The sequence below is a fragment of the Apteryx mantelli genome, unplaced genomic scaffold, assembly GCF_036417845.1.
Source record: "Apteryx mantelli isolate bAptMan1 unplaced genomic scaffold, bAptMan1.hap1 HAP1_SCAFFOLD_58, whole genome shotgun sequence".
NCBI classification, from domain to species: Eukaryota; Metazoa; Chordata; class Aves; order Apterygiformes; family Apterygidae; genus Apteryx; species Apteryx mantelli.
The window spans coordinates 214,604-228,496 of NW_027118788.1; the positions used below are offsets into that span (position 1 = coordinate 214,604).

Below are 13,893 nucleotides of genomic sequence, written 5' to 3' on the forward strand. Positions count from 1 at the left end.
GCCAGGCCAGCCCCAGGATGGTCCCGGGTGGCCGCGCGACCCACAGCCAGAGCCCGCCCCAGTGTGGGGGCCGCGCACGGGCTGCCCCGGTGCAGGCAGCAGGCTCACCCCCAGGCAGATGCACCGAGCGAGGGCGCAGCGCTGCCACCCGTCTTCAACCACACCTTCCATCCAGCTTCATTTTTAAATTTCTCTTGAATCCACTCTTAACACATATTAATAGTGTTGGCAAATGATTTTGATTAGAAACAAAGCTGATATGCCTGGATACCACTTTCACCTTGGCTTCCTTTGTCCCCCTGTAAAATATTAGAAGAAAAGTCTCCGCTGTAACATGATTCATCTCACAGACATGTTGTCTCTGCTCTAATTTAATTCAGTAAATACAAGAGAAGTATCTAATAGCCTTTACTTATGCCGAATGAAAATAAATTACTTTTTATCCCCGTGTACACAAACACTGAAGAAAGTACTGAGCATCATAATAAGAAGGAAATCTGTTACACAGAGAAGCAGTGATATTCATATATCAAGTTAAAATTAAAAATACAACATAATAAGGTGGCAAATCCAGTCAGTGTTCATCCAGTGATTGTATGAGAGTAGACAAGACACAGGGAGGAAGGGAAGAAGTTTTTGACGGATTAAATTTAGTTTGGATGTAAACCACTAAGTGTGCTTGCCTTAAACAGAGAACAGCGTATAAATAATTTCTGTTACATTTACTACAAGCCCATTAAATGTGTAACTTACACATGATACAGCAAAGAAAAAAAAAGCAAGACTTTTTTAAACCAGAAGAAATATTTATACTTATATTTAATCAAAACCGTGCAACGACTAAGTTTCATTTTCACCCGTTCTTTTTTACTTTGATAGAGATTTTTATTGCACTTAAATCTTACTGGGGTGAATAGCAATAGAATGGTGCAAATGGTACTTAAAAGTCAGGCATCCAGGTTTATCTAGTTGTCTGAATACCATTTAATTGTCCATGGAGAGAAAAAGGCAACTCTTGAAAACAATTCATCCCAATTAATAAAAGAGCCGTAAAATATAGATACTTCCAGAAGGTGCCTATCTCTCGTTATTACTGAGAAGGAAGCTTAAAGTTATAGGAGGTGACTCATGACCTAACTTTGACTCTGATAACAGACATGAATCAAAATGTTGGGTTTAAAAAACAGCAAACCATGAAACAAAAGATGGATCCATGGGGGCCATGCAAAATTGTTTTTCATAAGGAAAAGAAGCTGGGTGGAGGTTTTGTTTTGTCAGTTATCTAGTAAGAGACAAATATGTGTGTATGTGGTTTGTTTTTTGTTCTTTTTTAAGAGAGAATATTTAGTTAAATGCTAAACAGTAGCAGAGAGGAGATTTTGGCCATGGCAAATAGTTTCCTGATCAAAAATCCCTCAAGATAGGAAGGTGTTTATGCCAGCTGTATTTGGGTGCATTGTACTTGAATATAAAATATTTTGTTTGGTTTCAAGTTTTAAAATCAGTTATAACTGAAGGGCTTCACTTTTATTGTCAGATGCCCAAACTGTACTTTTTGAGAGGCTGTCATACTTATGAGTTGTAACTTCAGTTAACCTGCAATACATATCCTGACTTGTTTCTCTGTATATAATGAATGTTTTTTGCAAAACAGACTTACCATCCTCAGTTTAAAATTTAAAGATGATCCATACAAAATCTCCCTTCTTAAAATCAGTATTACTGCTTTGGTACATATGCCCTACCTGACCCTTAGATATTGGAACTGAGCATATGTTGATAATGAAACAAATTAAACTATTGTTATGATGCTGGCTCAACTCCCATCATTCTTACATTGGTTTCAGTGCATTGTGAGAGACTTAAGCCAGGAAGTCTTTGTCCTTATATGCTCTAGAAATCACTGCCTCAAAAATTGTCAAAAGAATAATTTCTCCACATTTCATCTCGGAAAAGGGAACTCAGGTTGAGACACCGTCACCTAAATTTGGATTATTCTCTAGCTTCCCCTGACTGTAGTGACCAGGGACTTGCTTCAGTTGGCTTAGCATAGGCACACAGCACTATTTAAGATGCTCCAGGCAACCTAAGGCATCCCTGTATGCGTCTAGTGACATTTGAAATGCTCTAGCCTAATATATCCGTACACAGCTGGCACATATGGCAGAGGACATCTGGTAGACCTGTGCCCTTCTGGAGCAGAAGCTAAAGTCTAGCAGAACAGCTCCGTGTGAGATTTTCCACAAAACCTCAAATACAACACCACCCTTCTAACTTACTGCTTCGCTCGCCCTGCTTCTTTCTATAGTAAAGTATCTGATTCAACTCGATTTCTGTAATGCCTGTCACATGAAGGTCTTCACCTTCAAAGGGTGGTCCTCTATACTTCTGGTGTTTCTACACAGGCGTGTTATCATTTTTATTTTTGCGTAACTGCTTATTACTATCTGACACCTTACCTGAGCTTCCTTTGCTTTTACAGGACTTCCTGCTTATCCTGAAATCTGTAATTTGAATATGTAATGGAGAAATCTTTGCCCTAGTTGACACTCCATTAGTCCCCAGAAAACACTGCTAAGCTTCTGACGCAAGTGTCAGATACATGACCCGAACACACCTAATTTACTTTTATATAAATATTTCTACAAGCTTAAAGGTATAATTTGGGCTGATAACAAATACAGCAACATTTTTAACCTTGATAGCATGTTGCTTGAATAAATATCTAGCTTGAAAGGTTTCAGGTAGAGCTTGTTAATTATAACAAACTACATCCTAAGGAAACAAATCTGTTACATGACATCCAATCCAAAGACACAGTATAACAGTAAAAGAAGCCTCATATTCATATGCGCCAACTAAGGAACTCATTTTTACAAAAATTTTCTTTGGCCAATTTGTAATGTTTTCCCATAGAAATACAATGAAATACAGAAAGTAGTAGCAGTACTCATTATCTTGGTAAACAACGAAACATTTAATTTTCAGGATACGCATATTGTTCCATGAAAGTTGTCCAGAATAAAAAAATTTTAAAACAAACACGTAATGAATACAAATCAGAACTTCAGTTACAATCAGAATTAATAGATTTGCAGCAATAGAATTATTTTGACTTAAACCAATTTTAAACCACTAGCGCTGCAAAGTCTTCAACACTGGAATTCTCTCCCCAAATCATGTTATTGAAGATCACAGGGAACATTTTTTCCCATCTGTTTCAAAAAAACATGTAGTATTTCCTTCCCATAAATTTGCCTAAGAGCATATGGAAAGGATAAATTCCTGAACTCTCTCTATTTCTTGGTTGAGTTATATAGAACAAAGGTGCCACCCCTGAAATAGCATCATCTAGAAAATGCAGTTTTGTTAAATTCTGATAAAAATCTTTGTAGTTGCCCACAGGACATAGCGAATAATGATTTTCAATTACTTCTAATTTTCAGCTTCTTAAATCCCATTCTGTAACTACTATACAGCTGATTTTTCCTCAAGAGAAATATTTCACACTCTAATGAGTTCTGTGAGCTACAGTAAGAGACAAAAAAGTTAGTATTTGAAAACCAGATTTATTCTAGGCCCTTTTTAGCTCCCAGTCAAACTAAAAGTACTGCCTTATTGGCTGACACAAAACTGGAACAACACATCTTGTAGAAGAAAACTTCAAAGGAAAGCACTTAATGTAATATCTTTAGATTATGCAAATTTCAAAAAAAACCCACCAAAGATCTACATTGCCTATGATCTTGTCAACAAGAGACTGCTTAAAGACATGTGATTGATTGTCATAAAATCCTACATATGTACGCTTTAAAAATAAGAGTGACTATTACAAAATTCAAGCATCAATACTAGATTTTGTAATGTGTTCACAAAACAGTTCTTCAGCACTGAAGAATTTCAGTATAACCACGTCTCTAAAACTGCTTGATAGATACAATGCTGCGCCCAGAGACTGCGAGATCCTGAAGGCAAGATCTCTGCAAGAGCTCAACATGCAAGAGGAAAAAACACAAGTTCTTATTTGAAAAGAAGATCCAGTTTCCAACATTGACCACAGAAGTGCAATCCATCTCACCTAATTTTTGCCATCTAAAATTTCAACATTTAATTTAGCTAATTGTCTTGGCTTCTTCTACAGTCAAAGGGGATAGTTAAGCACTTCCAGATGCATCCCATCCTAAGAAAGGCATATAATACCGATGTGAATGAATGACCCCCTGAGAAGCTCAGACTCCCTCAACTAAATATGGAGAGAACCTGGACTACTTGGTAAGATCAGATATCTAACTCTTGGTGGCTAAGGCTAACTGAGATGAATCTGTCCCAGCTGCCTACAGTTAATTGCTCCAGTTCTTAGGGGATCTCCACAAAAGACTTTGTAGAATAGACTTTGTATATATAGTACTTGCTATAAGAAGATATAATACGAAGTAAATCATAGAACATACTGTTATATACTATAACTCATAATGAAAAGTCCATTAATACCTACTTCGTAACATTTCATTTTAACAGTTTCTCTCTTTTGATCATTCTCTCCTCTCTAGGAAGAGCGACTGGTTTTCTAGAGAACAAACCTTCCAAAATTTACCAACTATTGTCCTATAATAATGCTGTATTAAAGAAAAGGTTTTCCTTTAATAATGATCACTTATAGGAAAAGCATTTCCAATAAAAGCTGTAATTAATGTAAAACTAGAAAAAAACTGCTTACCTTTATACCTTGTGTGCCAGGGATACCTGGGTAGCCTGGTTCTCCTGGAGCACCTGATCCTCCTAGTTCTCCCTGAGTAATACAATAGCTCCATAAATATCAATGATATGTTGTTGTATTGATAAATACACGTATTGCATGTTTTTCAAGATCACTTGATATGTTTTGGCTATGATATTCTGAAATTCTATAACTTAGGGTGACGAAAATGTCTGGAGAACTTGGGAAGGGATGCCGAATACAGACAAGCTGATTAACGTCACAAAAGACGCTCCTAATCCTTAATATTCAAGTACATATGCATTGTAACTAAGAAGTAAATCATGGAAAAGTAAATCAATCTCTCCTTTAACTACAGTACTTCCAGATTCATATTTACCTTGGCTCCTGATAATCCTGGTTTCCCCTGTATTCCAGGTTCACCTTTATCACCCTATAAAACAACATAAGAGTGCAGCTGATGCATCGGTATATTTTGTCACGTGCAGTATGAACAGCAAACATAAACAGACACTGCTGGGAAATCTGCTCTTAAAAATAGTCAAGGCAAGTGACCAGAAGGCTTAAGTTCTGTCCTCGTTCTGCAAACCTGAAGTTTCAGCCCTCTTTCAGGAAAGGCATACTGGTGACAAAATAGATCTGCCTGCCTCTGCTCACCTGTCCCTCCCCATTTTCCTTGCCCAGTCATACCATATTTGTGTATACTGACTTCACATTTCCATCATCTTATTTAATAAAACTCTCAAAATCCTTGGACTTGTCTGAGCCAAAGTATGTTTATATTTTGCTTTTTATTGAAGCCTATAGAACTTGCCATGTATTTAGCATGAGGTTTTCATTAAAATCTAAGAACTATGGATTACTTTTTGATACTTTTCTGTAAGAATGAGATTTGGGGGGGGGGGGACACAGTTTGTATTCTGAATGAGAGATAAATACATCTCTTTTGTACAAATGAAAGCATTTTTCTCAAATGAAAACACAACTAATTTGGGGGGGTTATTTCATAGGTGTTCAGCCTTCTTGACAAGGGCAATATGTTGTTGCCTTTAAATAGTGTTACCTTCAGCATGCAATTTTAAACAAGTATGTACTTTGGATATAAAATAATGTATGTGGAAATGGAGCTAGATGTAGATACAAAGCTTGGGAAATGGAATCTATATTCATAAATATTCTCCAGGACATACAGTTGAGGACTTACTAGCCAAAACTCATCTGAGATTAAATTAAAAGGTTGCACTAACAGATAAGGATTTATAGTATCTATTTTAGTTTCTGAGAGCATGGGTCAAATTAATTCTTGCTGTAGCTGCAGTGCAATCAATTGTGTTACATCTGAAATACATTTGGCTCCCTGGATGGAAAAAGCAGCACATCATAACTTTATTTAACACAATTAAAATATAAATAAATGTAACACAGGCCAAAAGTTCTGATGTATACTGAGAACTATCTGGCTCCTAGCACGGGAGAACATTTTCCAGGACTGTGCAGCTCAAACAAAATCTCACGCCCATTTCTGGAGGAGTTCCAAACCTCATGAGATGACAGGCACCATTCGCTAAGCTATATTAAGCTCTCTTGAGCATAGATACCAAACTATCGTATAAGGTAATATATGGCAAACCACATAGTTACTTTCCAATATTCAATATATTGAACAATTAGCTGCAAAACTCAAGAGTCCTGTCATTTTGTCATCAATAAAGCAGTCATTTATCAAAGTCACAATCAAAACAGCACAAATGCTCACCTTAGACCCAGGAGCTCCAGGTAGACCAAATGAGCCTTCTGGTCCCATCAAACCCTCTTTATTTTTGAAAAGGCAGAGACATTTCTAAAACAAGCTAGAGGAACAACGGTTTTAGTACAGTGTAAAAATATTATTTATCATATGTATTTCTATAATGAAATAAATGGATAGGAAATACAATCTTGCACAGTAGATTAGTTAGGCCTTCTGTGGCCAAAGGAAGTGTTACTACAAATGGAAAAAAAGAAAAAAAAAATTAGTAGGTTCTTAGCTATAATCGAAAGTGACACAAGAAAGAGTGTCTTAGTTTCCATTTAGGGTTCCCCAAAACAATGGAAGTATAACTGCTATTTCAGGACTCGCTTGCTTCTTTGTGACAGTGTGTCCCTCAGAGTTGTGATGCCTTCACTCCATCTCCAAACTCTGGGGAGATTGAGAGACAGCAGTTAACTTTGGGGGGCACACCTTCACTTCTTCTGCAGAGCCTTCAGGATTGAGCCACTCATTCATGAACCCACCAGCTTCTGCCATTTCAGATCGTGACACTTCAGCACACGTGCACAGGCAGGGCATTGCCACACGCAAGTTCCTTGGACTCCTCTGACGGGCATGTGTTGATAAAGGCGTGTTTAGCCATCTTTGGTCCATGCACAAACTAAGAACTAAAGCATATTAAACCATCAAATACCTGGGTTTCTCCTTTTTTCTGTTTAAAGTTACTCTCAAGTATACTTCAGGAAAGAAGTCTTATTTTGAAATCATACTTTCCAAGGAGGAATTCCCGTTTTTATTATTTTCCACATCTGTTGTTAATATACGTCTCCCTCACCACTTCATCTCACTTCTTTTGACTCTAGAACTCCATGTGTCAACAAAAACAATGTATTATTATTGTTTTATTTGGACGTGCATATATAGTCTGAAATACAATCTACTAGTAAAGTTTACATAATAAGATACAGCCTAAAATACAAGCATACAGAAAGTCAAACATCTAAATAGGGCCATGAAATCTAATTTGTTAGAGATTAAGTTTTATCAGTGCTTCTAATTGTTAGTATTTCCAAGAACCACTGTTATTTTTATTATTTAACCTAATCTCTGCTTTCATATATATAAAAACAACCACTCTCCATTCAGTACTAAATGTTAGGAACTATTCAGAATATATTGCCAATGACATTATCCCAGATCTTCTTCAAAAGTTATGTATGATCAAAAATAAATGATTACAGTAATTTGCTACAAAGATTGTAACTCAGTTTTGCCAAAAAAATTTCAATGCTTTTGCTAAGACTGAAAGGATGACTTTGTTTTTGCAAAAACAAAGAAAAAAAATTCAAAATATTTGGAATATGAAGTAATTCATTGTACCAGGGTTTTAATAAGCATTTCATCAATTTTCTAGTATTTCACCTGTGAGGCAACACAGATAACTCAGACTTCTTTCTTGCTGTGTTGCAAGAAATTATGGGAGACCAAAACTTTTGCTTTCCGTCAATAAACATAGCAACTTGCTCTTTGGGCCACAGACACAGGGCTGTGAGTCCACAGAATAAAAGGTATCAATCGCCAGAGCAAAACTCGAGTAACTTTCCTGCTAATTGTCCTGAGGGTCAGACTTTTCCCAGTCAGCCAGTTACAAATGAAAACTCTCCTATTAAACCTCAATTTCTCTATTATAGCTAATAATTTTATATACGGCATCATTTCAAGCACTTTTCTGAACTTCAAAGATTAGATCTGCTTGTTCTCACTTATCTCAAAAATCAGTCATCTTATCAAAGATGATGCAATTACTCTAGTATAATTTATTCTTTCGTAAACCAAAGGTTTACTATACCCTGTTCCATTTCTTTCATAGTTTTGGAGTAGGAATTATCCATTCCCCTCCAGCTGGAGTGAGGTATCCGAGTTCTACTTCCACCTATAGCTTAAGAGACAGTGTCGTCCCATTAGCCATTTGCTTGCAGCTTAAGTTCAGCAGCACCTTTGCTACAGAAAACATAAGAAAATATTCATTTGCTTTTGGAGCCTAGCGTCGATTGTTTTTAAGACCTGTCTTAATTTACTTGCATACCAGTCCTGCTTTTGCACTTTTTCTCTTTTTATTTGTATAACAAAATAAGCTTTTATTACTTTTTACTTCACTGGGGGGCTTAATTCAGCTTGGCTATCAACCAACTATTTAATCAACCTTCACGTTACGTATTGACCTCCTCACTTCTAAAATATAGCTTTTTTGTGTGATCTTCCTTCTGTGAAAATCCTTTTGATATTATTATTCTTTTCTCTTCAGATTCCTCTTCTGTGCTCATGTGCACATTACCCAGTAGGGAAAAGCAGGCTCAAGTTTGGGGAGAGAGAGTGTGGAAGAGATGAGAAATGAAACTAGCGGATTTCTAGCTTCTTTCACATTACTAGCTCAGTGGGGCCCTGTGTTTCAAGTCATGTAACACGCTGTTGAGAGCCTAAAATATATTGAGAGTCTGAAAATATATTCTCTCTGAAAAATAAAGTTATGATGCCATTCAGCCTTGAAGATCTCAAGCTCATCAACCTTCTGAGTGGAGGCGGAGGCAACCTTCACAGCAAAATGAAGAGAGAACAAATGGTCAGTGAAAAACAAGAAGTCTTCTTGCAGTGGACATAACACGCTAAGAAATCAAAGATCCACTCAGCAGATAGTCAGCTAGATAATCCTACATGAAACAGTAAAATCCTATGAAATTTGGGACAGAAAAAAATATAGACACACTCTCAGGAAGAGGGCAATGGGAGTGACACTCACTAAAAGGACTTTAACTGAACAGATGAACATAATCAAACGTTCAACACTAAGATATAATCAAAAATAGCAAGGATAGAGGGGACTCAGATTTAGATAAGCCTCAGGACAAGAACATACTCCATTTAGCCAGGTTGCCATATACTGCTCTCAGCTCTAGAAATAAGAACCATCCAGCATCCAAGCGTCATGAAACTGGGATTTCCCCTGAACCCTTCATTGTCAGGTCTGCTGGGTGTGAGAAGGGCATGGGACTCCTTATCAACAAACTCAGAAAATCCAGAAACTAAAACTGTCTTCACTGGCTAGGTGCAGGCAAGAGCTGGCAAGCTGCATCTGACTTTGTCTTTTGGTGTTCCTTGGACAACAATGGCAATATGGAAAAGGCATATAACATTATGTCCCTCTGTAACATCTACTCTATAATTCCAGAACTCTGTAAAACAGATTATTCTTCCAATTGAAAGCAAAAGATGCAAAACTTTGGAAAAACCCCACTTGTAAAAATGACACCAAGAGCAAATTTCTCACTCTTAATTCAATATTTGGGAGTAAAATTGTCTGACGCCCTGTTCAAGACTCATTAATGACTCAGATTTCTGACAAAACAGTAGCAAAGGTCAGTAGCTTGAATGTAGAATATAGAATGAAGTGGCATATGTGTATATACACCCTGAGGAACCTTCTAGCACTGCAGTATATAAATGACCCTTAGGCTAATAGTAGTCTTCATACTCAGATGGCTAATTTGGGAAAGCAATAGTGTAGATCCCTAATCAGAGAGTCCACAAATAGTCTGACATGCAGCCACACATAGTTATACGAGCCTGCACAGACCAAGATGGTCAGACATACGTGTTGCTGACCTCCATCAGAGCAAGGACACTTTCTCTAGGTGGGCAAATGATGCAGCGGGATACGAGCCCAAATAATTCTGAGTTCAGCTCTGCCATCATGGACTCTAGAAGATGGTAACATTAACTAGGATTTTAGAGTGATTCAGCAAGAAAGCCAGAGGATCTGAAGGCCCACAGTGAGATCCTTGGCATCCTATTTCTTCAGGGTTTCTCTCACACACCAAAATGATGGATGAGCTGTGGGAAGAAGCCTGGTAAACACCACTGGAAGCGCTGAGAGCAGAAACAAAAGGACTCTGAACTGAGATTATTCTTGTCCTGCAAAGAAGGGTAGATACTGACAGTAAGATGGCTTTAGCAGTATGACAGTAGGCATCCTGATGATTAAGAAATGCAAATCAGTCCCCTTTCAGAGAGCCATTCACTGTCCTGTATTTGACCTTGCAGATATAAGCATGGATTTCTTTATGATTAGAATAAGCCTCTCCGTGTCTTCCACTTCAATGCTGGAAAGCAGCCATAGAGAATCTTTCTTCTTTTGGAATGGAGGTAATCCGGCCTGACGGCTCATGAGAGCAAAAGAAACTACTTCACTACTTCACTACTGATGAAGCATCTTCATATGGAAAGATCTTGAAAGGTGATGAGGTAGGTAAATTAGGAGACAGCAAAGTTATGAAAGTGAATGAGACAATCTCTGTTAATGATCTCCAAAATCCAAGAATCTATAGTAATGATCTCTCACCTGCTGCCAAAATAGCAAGAGGCTTAAGGTGAGAGCAAGGGCAGCAGAGAGAACAGTTTACACCTTTCACCCAAAATTTCCAAACTTCAAAGTTGCCACTGAGCTAACAACCAACATTTGCCATAGACTTGTCATCTGTTATTGACAGAAGAAACATAGTGCCTTCTAAGCATAGCTTCCCTATTCAGGGATAAAAAGGTCAGTGCCATTTGTACCTACAAAGCAGACATCCACTTCTAAACTGCTCGGTCTCTTCCTTTTCATATGCTTATTCTTAAGGATTTTTCTGAAGCTCTGTCCAGAGTATTTTCCCCTTGCTGCTATTTAAGTCTCTCCAATTAGACCAGTTAATTTATTTTACTGCTTCCTTTGATTTATCCTACCATTTCAGATAGACTGAATGACTGTTGTTCCAAGATTATTTTTTGCAAAATGCTTTACATGTTTAAGTGTTTATATGTTAGCTATGTGTTAATATTTTAGCTTATGTGTTTACATGTTAGACTCTAATTTATCAAAACAATGCTGTGAAAGTATTTATAGGAATCTGATATTTCTTGTCAGTTTAGCCATTAGAAAACTGATCACCATCCTTACCAAAATGAAAATCACAGATACAGTTGGACTCTACCTCCAATTCATTTTCCAGTCTAAATATGTTATATCTTATAGTTTCCCATGTTGTCATATTTATCCAGTAGTAACACCACAGAAACACTGAAATTTCCCAACTAAATATTTTCACTGTAATACCTTCTTGGCTTCCTGAGCAAATGAAGTCGCACATTCAGTCTGGACTGAGCGTGCACAATCCTGTTACATGCACGACATACATTGAGTCTCAAGACAAGGCAAGAAAACACGTCTCTTTTTCCCATTGTTGTCACGCATCAGAATATTTGCACATATCAGTGAGCTTTGAATTAAGAAATACTACCTTATTTTTCCCACTGGCAAGTACTATTAATTATCTGAGGGTGTGTACTAACTAGTAAGGGAAGTGAGATTAATTTCTGATTATGCCTCCACAAGGTGACAAAAATATAAAATGTACTGGAAGGTGTATGTTTCGGTTCTTAGGTATACCAACCTAGTGTGGGATTAATCTCAATTAAATTTAGCTATATAAAAGATAAGCATCAGGGCTCAATAGCTAGATTTTTTTTTTTTAATTAATGGATAGGTTCAAGAAGATGGCATTTCTTTCCATGCTGAATTTCATTTCTAAGGTAGATGAGATGAGTATTTCTCTAAAGGTATCCCTCACTCTCTGTTACCTATAGGCTATTTGTTTAGACCAAATCTTAAACCTTTAAATAGCTCAAGTTCTGTGAAAAGAATGTGATACTTGATTTTTCATTGTAGTATTTGTGATTCTTTCTGCTAATATCATGACTACTTTAAGTTTTTTTTCGTAACAGATTAGGTAGAAAGATTTTCGAGTAACACTTCTTTTTTACTGAGCTTGAAGGTCTAAAGTGCATGAAACACTATACCACTGCTGAAAAACAAACATAGGTTTCAACATGTTCAGGATCATAGGCTGAAAAATCTATTCTAGTTAAAAAAAAATCCTGAAATAGTGACTAGTTATTAGCAAATATCATATTCTCAGTTACAGAATTACTTGACTAATACTTATTTTGCCTATACAGTTAAATTTTTTTTGCATGGCAAAGCCAGAATCATTGATCATCTCTAGCATAAACAGGCAGATTAAGAGTTGAAATGAAGTTTTACAGTAGTTTAAACTGAAGACATTTTGTTTCAAGCATTTCTGTTTTCTTCACTTTTTTTAGACATTGTTTGATGAAGGCTGGCATCAAGTTCATCTCTTAGTAACAGAAGAGTTTGTAACTTTGTATATAGATGACCAAGATATTGAAACAGCCATTACATCCTGTTTTAGGTATTTACATCAGTGGCCTAACACAAATTGGAAAGTGTTCTGGGAAGGAGGAAACTGTACAGGTAAGCATACATTGTAAACCCAGTAATTTCAATATCAGACTAATTCAGAAATTCTGCTGCAGGCTAACATTTCCATTGGAGCCTTGGACACTGAATATATAACATTTTAGTAATTAATGGGAAAGGAAGAAAGTATCTTTGTCCAAAAAACAGGAATTGTCGGGAGGAGTGGAGTGCTTAACTGGTCTCACTAAGTTCAGGGGATGTCAGTTTTTGCTGCATCAATAATTTCATGCCATGTGGCCCCCTAAATTTGGCGAGTAGTATCTCAAAGCAGGGGATCTGCTCTGTGCTTGACACTTGAACGTCATTTCCTTGCATCAGTGTAGCAGTTATGCTGGCACAAGAGCGAGAGAGCAACATTTTCAAGAAGCTTCTGTCTCATCACTGGCTGTCAGGAAAGTATGAAGCATATAAATGAAGCATATAAATTCAGTTTCTGTCATACTGCAAATATTTTGTGTGCCAGCTGGCCCTGTGCGAGTCTGCAGTGCTGCAAGAGACCCTGCAAATGCTGTACACAGATTCTCATCTGTTCCGCAGCTCCTTAAACTCCTTTTGCCTTTGGCTGTTTGCAGCCACTGAAAAATTGGTAAAAACTTCAGGCTGTTTGGGTCAATGCAAGTGATAAAGACTATAACATTGACAGCATTCCAGACATTTGCTAAATAGATTATTTCCTTGTTTTAATTTCTTATGATTTATTTATAGCAATGTAGTAATGACATTACTAATTAGACTGAGAGTCACGGAGGCAATACTGAGAAATACTGAATTACTTAAATAGGCATTATTTTTAGGCGTTTTGAAAGCTATGCTTTTTTCATACTCTACTGTTTAATTTCTTAATGCTTACTGCTGCCTTTAAATTAATATGTTTTTCATCATCTTCATTAACTCTCTTCAGCTGCCTTTAGTCAGTTACTCCTGCATTTTTGCTTATTTGTAGCCAGGCTTCAGATCTATTATTATCATGTTCTAAAAACATACACAGAGAGCTTGAATGACACGCTCTTTCTGTGACTCAGCATGCCTGGTAGAAATGTAATTAGTACACTA

General features: G+C 37.0%; 1 long non-coding RNA gene across 1 annotated transcript; it reads right to left on the minus strand.

Moving 5' to 3' along the window:
- Positions 1 to 257: 257 nt before the first annotated feature.
- LOC136996610 (uncharacterized) lies at positions 258 to 6,527 on the minus strand. Its single transcript, XR_010887612.1, has 4 exons — positions 6,474 to 6,527; positions 5,097 to 5,150; positions 4,718 to 4,789; positions 258 to 299 (listed from the first exon to the last, which is right to left on the minus strand). It is a non-coding gene; the product is annotated as an uncharacterized lncRNA (long non-coding RNA).
- Positions 6,528 to 13,893: the final 7,366 nt, after the last annotated feature.